The 11,017-nt window shown below is 44.3% G+C and overlaps 1 long non-coding RNA gene and 1 pseudogene across 5 annotated transcripts; both read right to left on the bottom strand.

Annotated features, from left to right (window-relative positions):
- Positions 1-1,789: 1,789 nt before the first annotated feature.
- Positions 1,790-2,256, bottom strand: LOC107279201 (uncharacterized; annotated as a pseudogene).
- Positions 2,257-7,024: 4,768 nt separating this feature from the next.
- LOC4348181 (uncharacterized) lies at positions 7,025-10,116 on the bottom strand. Of its 5 annotated transcripts, none has more exons than XR_001540398.3 (7): positions 9,711-10,116; positions 9,070-9,561; positions 8,649-8,847; positions 8,470-8,555; positions 8,023-8,172; positions 7,542-7,779; positions 7,025-7,335 (listed from the first exon to the last, which is right to left on the bottom strand). It is a non-coding gene; the product is annotated as an uncharacterized lncRNA (long non-coding RNA). The 5 variants fall into 5 exon arrangements; XR_010736819.1 differs by lacking the exon at positions 8,023-8,172 and adding an exon at positions 8,945-8,979 and having other exon boundaries at positions 9,070-9,294; XR_001540399.3 differs by having other exon boundaries at positions 9,070-9,294.
- Positions 10,117-11,017: the final 901 nt, after the last annotated feature.

Genomic DNA, 11,017 nt, shown 5'->3' with positions numbered 1-11,017 from the left:
GCACCTCAATAGGTTGCAGACGGAACGTAAGTATACGTGTCTGCAAACATCGACCCTCATTTTCGCATACGGCTCCTTAAGAGACCCATATACGAAAATATATTTTCGCATACGGCCCTCTTAAGCAGCCGCACAGGAAAATAGGGCTATTTTTTCAGACGGGCCTCTTAAGCGACTGCACAAGAAAATATATTTTCGTAGACAGGCCTCTTAAAGGTCCGCACAGAAGTCTGAGCTACATCCTCTTTCCTTTTCATCATATTCAAAAACAATTGAAACCTTATCTCTGAGTTTCTCTCTCCCTTATCTTCTTCTCACTTCCTCCCCTCCTTTCATTCTCACCTCCTCTCTCTCTCTTCCTCACGACAGCGGGAGCGACCGGCGGCGGATCCTACGGCGACGACGACAACGACAGTGGGGGTGGCGGGTGACGATGGCGGGCGGCGGACGGCGGCAGCTTGGCACCGCTGCCGACAAGGACGAGCACGGCTGGGAGCAAGCGACGTACGGGAGGGGGCGGTGGCGGCTATTGACGGTCGTTATAGACCAATTTCGACAGTCAATATTACTAAAATAAAGGAGAGCTAGCTATGCTTGCAATACATATTTGTTTTAGAATAATCTATTTCCACTTGTACTTGGATATTATTTGCTTGCAGAGTTTGCTACATAAAATGGAGGAAGATCGATGGAAAATAATCAAACAATCAATTGTCGTCCGTCGAGTGGCAGACTTCTGAATAGATGGGCTGACAACACAAAGTTAACACGTGCAAACAAGCACAACTCTCATGCCATTGGGAACAAAGCCCAACAAGGAATCCACCTGCTAAAAATGAAGGCCGAATGGGCCAGCTTAGGTTCGGCCGAACCCTAGCCGAGGCCACCCATCCTGGCCTTCCACGTGGATGCTTTAGATCACTCTTCAATGACGGTTGCAGCGCAGTTAGGACATTTCTAACCGTCACAACCGTCATTGGCAGCCTATTTAAGGAGGAGCTCATTCTCCACTCCAACACATACTCAAGCAAGAAGATCAAAGCTCTCTCTCAAGTTTAGTTAGTATTCTAGAGCTAGTGGAGTAGGAATAAAATAGTTTCCTTAGTCCTCGGAGTTTTCGGAAGAGTTTGGGTATGGCTCTAGTAGCTTTTCCTTCTCTTGTAAGGATTGTACGATTTATGGAATATTCTTCTATATACAATTGTGGTACTTTATTTTATCCTAATCATTCAAGTACCGACTTGACGATATATTTATCTTGTTATAATTGTACAGCTAACCTACCCATGATATGCATTGGTGTGGGTATAATGATCATGTTAATGACTACTCTAAGTTGTGACGATGATTGTAGAGTATTATTTAGTAATTTAAGCGTGGTTCTTAGATTATTGAATAGCATTATTTGGGTTTATATGCTGCGGAACAGTAAAGGTGGACCGCTGATGGTGACAACTCAGTATGGGTATTGATGTGCGCGAGTGTGTCCCGATCTTTCGATGAGAGGGATAAGTCGATTGGATGAAGCGATGTTGGCGATCCGACTACAACTATCCAAGGATGTTGTGCCTTAGCAATCGTTACACCAACTCCAAAGGCGGCCGTGAATCTCGACGGATGCACGATCAACCCAACCACGAGGGTATTTGTTCCTGCAAGCAATCGAGAATCAGCAAGAACAAGATGAACAAGCAACTCAATTTGCGAATCAAAGATATTGGATTGAATCAACAGTAGTAACAAGTGGGGTTCAGTAACAAGCAATCCGGCGATCTAATCGATCACGGGATCAACTCGGCAAAGTAGCGATGCTACACTTTGATCTAAACAAAACCCGATTATTCTTGGCAGCGGAGAAAGCTGTAAGAAGAGGAAGAGGATGACCACAGGGGTGCTGGGGTCGTTCTCTAACCCTAGGACGCGTCTCTAATGGACCCAACAAGATACACGGCCCATTGGACCCAAAGAGGTGACGCAGCACTGTGGACAGAAAAGGACTCGGTAGTAAAACGAAGATTGCGGCCGCTCCAGAACTGATATGGACATGAGGCTGGATCCATTTGAAAGTATACTTGACAAGATTTCCATGAAGTACTTGCACACCCAAATCGGAGTTCGCATGAAGTTGTGGCGGCCGTCAGAAGTTGGTGTTGTGCTGCAGTCCGAATCCATCCCGCCGAATCCTCTCCCCGTTTGATCCTCTCCACTTTCCTGAGTAAAACAAAAGTGTACGTGTCTCCGGGATATAAATAAGAATCATATGAATTTAAGAGTAAATGTACTTGATAGTTGATTTGACGTGCATGAGCGCGTGTAGTAGGACCATGAAGTTGTACTTGTGGAGGCATGGATGTATCGTTGGTGTTGATGTCCTCATCAGGTATTCCTCCACATTAGTAGATAATCCTAAGTTATATTCCTAGGGAGGGTACTCCTCCGTATTTAGTACCAGTTGGATGGCCATGACGGATTGTTGTAACGAACTCGATAATCAGGGGTGGTTTCTCGAAGCACCAGGAGGGCATTGTAAAGGGGGTATTAACTGTATGATTGTATACTAGAAATTATAGACTAAAGTTGTATTTATAATAGAGGTATAGGAATGAATCCTTTTATTATTATTTCTCCACTTAGTCTAGCATTAGTATGTATGAGAGTGTTTAGTTCTTCTGCTTCGTGTCACTATACCCATGAATTAAATTAACTCCTGTTTGGACTGACTATTACAAGTACCATATAAATTATTAGCATAGTTCTCTCTTATAAATCTTCCCTCGGGATTAAATAAATACGATACCCTTGGAATACTCTCAGGTGAAATGCTACAATGGTATATCCATGCGCTTGTGGATATGATATGTAACTATAGTATACCATGAATATTTCTACGCCATTGCTGGGAATTATATTTCTATTAATGTTGTTAAGAAATACCAACAGCGGCGCCACAGCCACCGGCGAGGCAACGACTGGGAGTGGCGCCATCCCCGTCCCCTGCCGTGTGCCGCCGACAAGGAGGAGGAGTAGGTGGCCGGGAGGAGGAGGAGGCAGCTCAATCCGGCTATCCGCTGCCGTAGTCGCCGCCACTGGGATGCTAGAGTTTTGGTTTTTTTTGCGATTTTTATTTTTGCATGCAGACGACATAAGCACTCACACGCGAAAATGCCCCAATATGCAAAGATAGCAATTTTTGCAGACTCTCCAGAGCATGCGGGCTGCCCTACTGCATGCGAAAACCTCTTTTGGGCTATCTGCAAAAATCACTTTTGTACTAGTGAATGTTGCATGTAATCTAGGACAACCAATCGTTATATCTTTTTTGTTTACGTAGGATCGAATAACAAGAACTAAGCCTACCAAAGAGGATTAAATAGTAGAACATAAAGAACCGAACACTTTTAGCGGAATTAAGAACACTTTTAGCGGAATTAAAAGTTACCTTCAAACTTGATGGAGAACGGTTTGACCGGTGTAGATGCGGTGATCTGACCGCCAGGATACCATCAGTCCGACCGATGGTGTATCTCCGGTCCAACTTCCTTGCCTTCGTTGATGTCGCCTGATGTTGTTAGTCACACCGCTAGGAAGCCGCCGGTCTAACCGCCGAATAGTCGCCGGTCTAACCGCTATATGCTTGCCGATGTAACTGCTGAACACGAGCAAACACAAATTAAAGAACTCTTGAAAATAGATATACCTTTATTGCTTCTATTCGTGTCACAAAGTGCAACAACTTCACTCTCTCAAAATTCGAGTAAACTTAAAACCCTAACTATTCACTCAACTCAACTCACTCCAAAATCGATACCCAAAGACATCAACCCCTCTTCTATTTATATCCAGAGATGGCTGTACGAATGCCACGTTCCAACTCGTAGCAGTACTTCTAATGCATTCAGAAACCTTCCCATACAAGTATCCAACTCTTCTAACTCCAATTGTCAAAAATTTGGACTCCCTCGAAATTCAACTCCTCATCCATATGCACACAACCTCCTCTTGTAAGCCACATGAAATCTTCACTAATCACGTGCACTGTTCTTTAGCCTAAGCATCCCGCATGATATCTTGATCGTCTGAACGCCATATTCTCTCAAGTTGACTCCTAATCCATCACTGGCAATACTCTTCTGAAGCATCAAGACACACCTACATATGAATCAAACAAGAAACAATATCCGAGCACAAATTTTTTCATAGCGTGACTCAACATTATCACAAAACAATGTTACACACGTATATAAATTATCTAGAAGTCATAACCACGAGATAATCACTAGTATCAAAATAAACAACTCGAAACCGACTCTAATCATAATTATATAATTATGCCGGTCAGACCGTTGGGCTAGCCGGTCTGACTGCACGTTGCATTTCGGTCTGAAGAGCTTCACACGACAAAAAAAAACCTGTTCATTGTAAACACTATTCACAATATTTTGTTTGGTCTGAACAGTACACAAACCCCGGTCTGACCAGTCCTATCAAGAAAACAAATACTACTCCCTCAATTATCACCAAATATCAAAATCAATTATCTCACATGCTAATTATTCATCCCAAAATAATAATTAAAACACACTTATTTGACAGTTTATTTTTCCAATGTTTTTAGAGCGAGCGTGGGCGCATGTCTATGAGTCGTTCAGCCTAGGAGTGGTCACGTGCAAGGGAGTGGTCTGACCAAAAGTCTGTTGTCTGTACCACGCTGTGGGATGGCGCGCGGCATCGTGTGCGTGTGGGCTGCGAGAAGATAGGATCATGCGGGCCGCCATGGTCATGGTTGTGGGATGGCAGGACTGAATTTGCGTGCGTGTCGTACAAACAGGAGCAGCTGTTTTTGCTTGTAATTTTTCTTTTCAATCAAACATCACAAAACACTACAAATTCACAGCACAAAACACTGATGCCCGCGTGCGTGGCGCGTCCACGTGCTCCGGTGAGTGCTCACCATCCCCACCCCCACAAAATGTACGGTCTCGCACCGGAGATGTCGCATGGGCGAGGTTACATCGAGCGTACGTGTTGTCAAGGAAGCTAGTGGCTCCATAGTACCCAACGGTCACCTGCATCAACTGGGCTGTGTTTGATAGTAAGGGTTCCCAACTCATCTCTCTTGTTTTTCGCGCGCACGTTTTTCAAACTATTAAACGGTGTGTTTTTTAAAAAAATTATATACAAAAGTTGCTTAAAAAATCATATTGATCTATTTTTTTTAAAAAAATAGCAAATACTTAATTACTCACCTGCAAATGGACTGCTCCGTTTTCCGTGCAACCCAGGGGAACGAACGCAGCCCTAGAGGAGTGGTCACGTAAAGGGAGGAAACCCACTCCAAGGTATAGTTGGCTAAAAGGCCCGGGCCTGACAGGCTGGCCCACGGGACGGGTTTTTCGTCTGGCCTAAGCACGACACAGCTTAATTGGTGTCGGGTCCGTGCCAGCCTAGCACGACCGTTGGGTCGTGCTTGGGCCTCTTAGCACGATGGACCGTCCCGGCACGACTCGGTCCAACGACAAGGAGGCAAAATAGATGAGGGCGCCAAAATAGACTTATTCTAGCCATATAAGTGTATGGCGCAAAGAGATGAGGGACACAAAATAGACTTATTTCCAGCCATATAAGAAATAGTAATAAGTTCACTTTCGCTCCCTTACCTAGTGATTAAATCTGATTCGTATTCTTGAACCACAGTACCAAATATCTCGACCCCAACTATTAAACTGATGCAATTTGACTCTTATGGCAGTTTTGAGAGCGGTTTTACTGACGTGGTGATATTGACTTAGTCTTCGTTCCATGTGGAATTGACATGGCTATTATATGGCATTAGAATTTAAAAATATGTATGGGACCCATTTGTCATTCATAGAAAAAATATACTGTGAGACTCACTGACATGTGGGGCCCGCATGTCGTCCTCTCTCCTTCCCTTCTTCCTACCTCTCTCTCTCTCATCTCTTTCTCCTCCTTTCTCTTCGGACTGGGAGCAACGAAAGCGGCTTGCGGTGAGGGCCGAAGTGCGGCGGCGCAGCCCGAGGAGCGGCAAGTGGTCCACGGGGTGCCCTGGTGAGGCTTCCTCACGACCAACGACTTCGGTCCGGCAAACGAACCGGCTAGCACGTGCTAGAGCGTGGTTCGCCGGAGAAGAGGATGACGTCGTAGGGGCGGAACCCGGCGGCTAGCTCCACGTCAGGTGCGTTGAAGGGCAGCACCGCCGCCGTGAGCGGGTGGCGAGCATCACGTCGGAGTTGACTAGCTTCGCGGCGACGACTCTGACTCATAGTTCTACCTATACTAGTAATCGTGCACGTGCAAGGCACGTCGGTATCATATTCAGTTAGAAGTCCACTATTCCTTAAGCAACCACAAAGAGTAATTCATAAGATAAAAAATGAAAAACCTTGGTGATGATTCTCAGTACGTGAGAAGTCATTATCGTCAAGGTTGACAATAAAGTATTGTTTAGCCAAATCCTCAAAACGCTGCACATGCATGACGGATTTCAGAGGAATAGAGACAAATAGGCAAAAGTCAGGAGACTGAAAGCAAGCCTGTCCATTTGGTTAGTGCTCATAACTTAATTCAATCTTTCAATTCATACAATTAGGCACACACCAAAATATACAGATTACAGGGATTACTATTACCCAAAACCAGTTTTCCAAGGTGATGGAATTTAATGAAAGCATAATGGTCCCATACAGAGGTCTTCACTGGGGACTCCAGCTCGACAACAGGTGATGAAATTTCATAGTCAATCATCTAATTAAACAAAATATAAACTATGAATAAATTTATTATTGAGCAGTGATCTGCCCCCTTCCCTAAAAAAGGGAAAATATGACACAAAGGAATGTAAAATATAAATGTTTCTACTCTGCCTAGAGCATCTTATATTATCCCACAAACATGCTTGATGTCCATATGACTATATACATAAGTACGTGATGCCAGCTAATTACCAAAAATACCAGATGCAGTCAGTAGAGAAAAAATATAATTGTTTCTACTCTGACTAAAATGCTTTAAAAAATAATTATTGGACTACTTAACTCAATGAAGAGTCTGTTACCATGCTTACTGACTGAAAGCCCAGTTAACCCCAAGCACATTCAGTATAGGAGACAAGCTCAACTAACCATTTTCTCTGACATAAACTGAGAAAGCATATAAACAAATCAGTTTTTCCTAGAGAAAAAGATGGCAACTATTGCTACTTTTTTTTTATCCAACTACAAAATACAAATGTGCATGTCGATAGATTGCCGTGAGATCGGCAGAGATAAAAGCCACAACAAAGCATGATTGCTGCTCTGATTTGTCACTCGAGGCCTGAAAGATAAGAGAAAACAAGTCCTCGTCATGAGGGAAATAAAAAACCTCCAAGTACCTGACATGCACATCAAGAGCAATCAACCAACATCAACATAAATACAGAATGCTTTGAGACTGTGGCTTGAATGCATTAAGCCCGTGCTCGCATCGAGTTCGATTAAAAGATGGAAAATAAGAGTTAAAAGTTGCAGCCTAAGACCAACCTCATGTGTAGAGACCACTATGCTGGTGGAGACAAAAACTCGACGCGGATTGAGGCTGCCGGCGCCAGTGATGGTGTTTGGCAATGGGGATGGCCAATTCGGCTAGGACCGCTGCTGCTTTGGAGGAGACAGCGGCGGCCGCGTCGGTCAACATGGGAACGGAGGGGATTACTCAGGCGTGGAGGGATGCAGATTGTAGCACACGCAGACCATTGCCGCGAGAGAGACTGGGGCAAGCCTACAGATTATAATAGTAGTTTTATATTAGTATAGATGATATATAGTAAACTGTTGGAATAACCATAACAGTCTGTTAATAATATTAAAAGCCTAACAGTAGTTAAATGAAAATGTATGCAAAGAAATATCATCAAATGGCTCATATTATTCACATCATTTGCTGAGATGAAATGCAGTAAAAGATCTCGCAAAATTGGAAAGAGGATACATGACTAACACAAAAATCTGGTTACAGTTTCACCTTATGAACTCCTCCGTAAATGATGAAACATTGGAGGACTTAACCACTTGCTTTTGTTGTTACTATCATCCATCTTGAGCATCTAATTTTAATGCTATCAATAGGGTGAACTTGTCTAAAACAGTCATCTGTTTATTTGTCCTATATTTCCTGAAACAAAGCATCAACTTGCTTGGTGAGCAGGAAACCTGCCTTGGAACCAATAAGAAATATTTTGGTTTTATACTACTACAGATTACTTGAACAAAATGATAAAGGAAATAGGCAACTCGATCAGGGCTGCAAAATCACAGAAATTCGAGGAAAATTGTAAGGAAGATACAAATATACAATTGACGCACACCATTGAAATAATTAACTGAGATATCAATCAACAAATCAATGTTGGGTAAGAAGCATGGTTTAGGAATGAAATAACCTAATTTGCAATTGGTAATCGGAAAGCACCTCATTGGGAGCATGCATGATAACTACACCAATTTCACCATTTCAGTGGTACTTGGAAAGCACTTCATTGGGAGCCTGCATGATAACTACACCAATTTCACCATTTTAGTGATGAGAACAAATCAATTGGCAAATATAGCAAGGCACTGTAATTATGTAAAGCAACGAAGAAATCATACCTGTGACATTGCCTGAGCTGCATGCAGCAGTATACGGCAAGTGTGCCGCAAAAAGTACTTCCTTAGGTTTGTCGGTTTCTGCAAACAGGTGTGCAGGAAGACACGGGTGTGGAGGAAGGCACAGGTTGAAATGATGGCTGACAATCTACAGTTTGGCTTCCATTATGCAAACTCAAATTTTTAATATCGCCAAGCACACCTGTTGAAATATATTATTAGATTGAACCCCCCCCCCAAAAAAAAAAACAGACGCACAGAACAATTTGATATTATAAATTGATTCCACAAGACATTACCATGTGTGGAGAAAGGCACAGGCTCTGATTCAAAACTACAATCCAATCGAGTTTGCCCAGGTTTCAGCATTGTTTGCCACGAAATAGGGGTGAGCATAATAAGAAGTGAATGAATATATCATCACCTGTGCCCGATGTAGATGCAGACTTCTTCCTCTTCCTATTTTCACGGTTCTTTTGAACTCGTGCTGCCTTCTCCTCAACGCTGAGTGCCGCGTACCGCTCTCGGTCTCTTTGTCTTCTTAATTCATTTGCAGTTAATTTAGGAATGCCGTCCATCGCTAGGAGTTACAACCTTCAAGCATACAACCTGGGCATATATATACTCGGGGAACCACAAATTTGAAGATCTGCAAGGAAATAGGAAGAAAAAGAAGGATTAATTTCATATGGAGGTGTTTTGCATGTGATGTTGCCACTGGGTTTAGATTCTCCTATAGAACAGTAGGATGGCTTTATATATTTTTCAGTAACTACGAACAAGAACAGTAGGATGGCTTCACAGTGAGTAGTGCTAATCATCTGTATTACAAGCAAAATTTAGAGCCTCCAGTGATCTGAAAAGTTCAGAAGAAAGAAAGGATACAAATCCATTGACAGGGGCTGCACAGGATCAACTGAAAGGATGCAAATCCATTGATATGTTAAAATCTTCAAACTCTATGGCCAATTTCTGATTGGCAATTGTGAATGATCAAGAAAACAAATGGTGATCCACAAATTGACACATCACAAAAACATGTAAAATAGGAGAAATTGGTATTACCTTAGGGTTCAGGGGAATAGTGATGGTTCCTTTAGTTCCTACTCAAATCTGACGGGAACCAATCGGCGCAAGATGAACCTGTGAAGTGGATTGCGGCGACGGTGGCACGGCGGAAGGGGAAGAAATCGGTTCCGGCGAGGACCTGTGAACCTGTGATGTGGATTGCGGTGCCGGCGGAAGGGGAAGAAATCGGTTCCAGCGAGGGCATCGGTGGAGTATGGCGGCGTCGGCGGAAGGGGACGACCCTCCGGCGGCGCGAACGGGGAATGCGAGGAGGAATAGGGTGGAGGAGGAGGAGCATCGGCTGGAGCACCGTTGGACTGAGGCGGGGCGAGGAGAATCGGGGCGAGGAGGAGCGCGAGTCCAGCATGGTCAGCGCAAGTTCATCGCGCGAGAAGGAGGAAGCGGACAATCCGTGGCGGATGGATGGAGGATATGGATCAGGACAGACGCAGATGGACGGTAAGGATTGATCGAGATGATTTCACCTGTAAGATTGGAGGGGGCAACTCCTCATTTTTATATTAGTATAGATATCGTCTCCACCGAGCCACGAGCCGGACTATGGCTACCGTCCACCGCCAGTGTCAAGGACAAGGAAGGCTACCTGGCGTTCGCGCTGGTGAACAAGGCCACCAGCCAAGCCATCAAGCACTCCCTCGGACCTCGGACGGAGCCACCCTATATGTACATACATACTTATTGTTCATTAATTAATCCAGTTTATTTCATATATGTCAAAAATCAGTTAACGCAGTGGTTGGAGCGCAGTAGCAATCAACGCACATGCTTACTATTTCCGCCCTGGCGTCACAAGTTGTGAATTTGTTGCAAAACCACTAGTCTTTGATGATGATCTGACATATTCGTTCATCTGCACGCGTACGTGTGTTGGTGCAAACAGGTTCGGCTGCTGCCATCCAACCCGGAGTAACAGGATGAGTCGGTGCTGTGGGCGGAGAGCAAGAACATCGGCCACGGCTTCCGCTGCGTCCGGATGGTGAACATCTACCTCAACTTCGACACCTTCCTGTTAGGGTTGTCTATTGGATCAACTAGGTTTACATCTAGTCGGGTGGTTTATTTGGGTTGAATGATTGAACAACAATAGAGATTAAGGGAAAAGGGTTTAGGATGTGACCGGTTGACGCGTTGGATGAGGAGGAAGTCCCGGCCATCGTCGTTGTCGTCGCTCTGCTTGACGAGGACGGTGGTTGTAGCAGTGGGAGTCGCGGTCGACGATGAGGCGTGGCGCGGCGCTGGCACGTTCCCGTCACTGGCTGCGCCCCCTCTCGATCGGATTAGGG

The sequence above is a fragment of the Oryza sativa genome, chromosome 10 (genome assembly GCF_034140825.1).
Source record: "Oryza sativa Japonica Group chromosome 10, ASM3414082v1".
NCBI lineage: Eukaryota > Viridiplantae > Streptophyta > Magnoliopsida > Poales > Poaceae > Oryza > Oryza sativa.
This window is presented reverse-complemented; position numbering and strand designations above follow the sequence as displayed.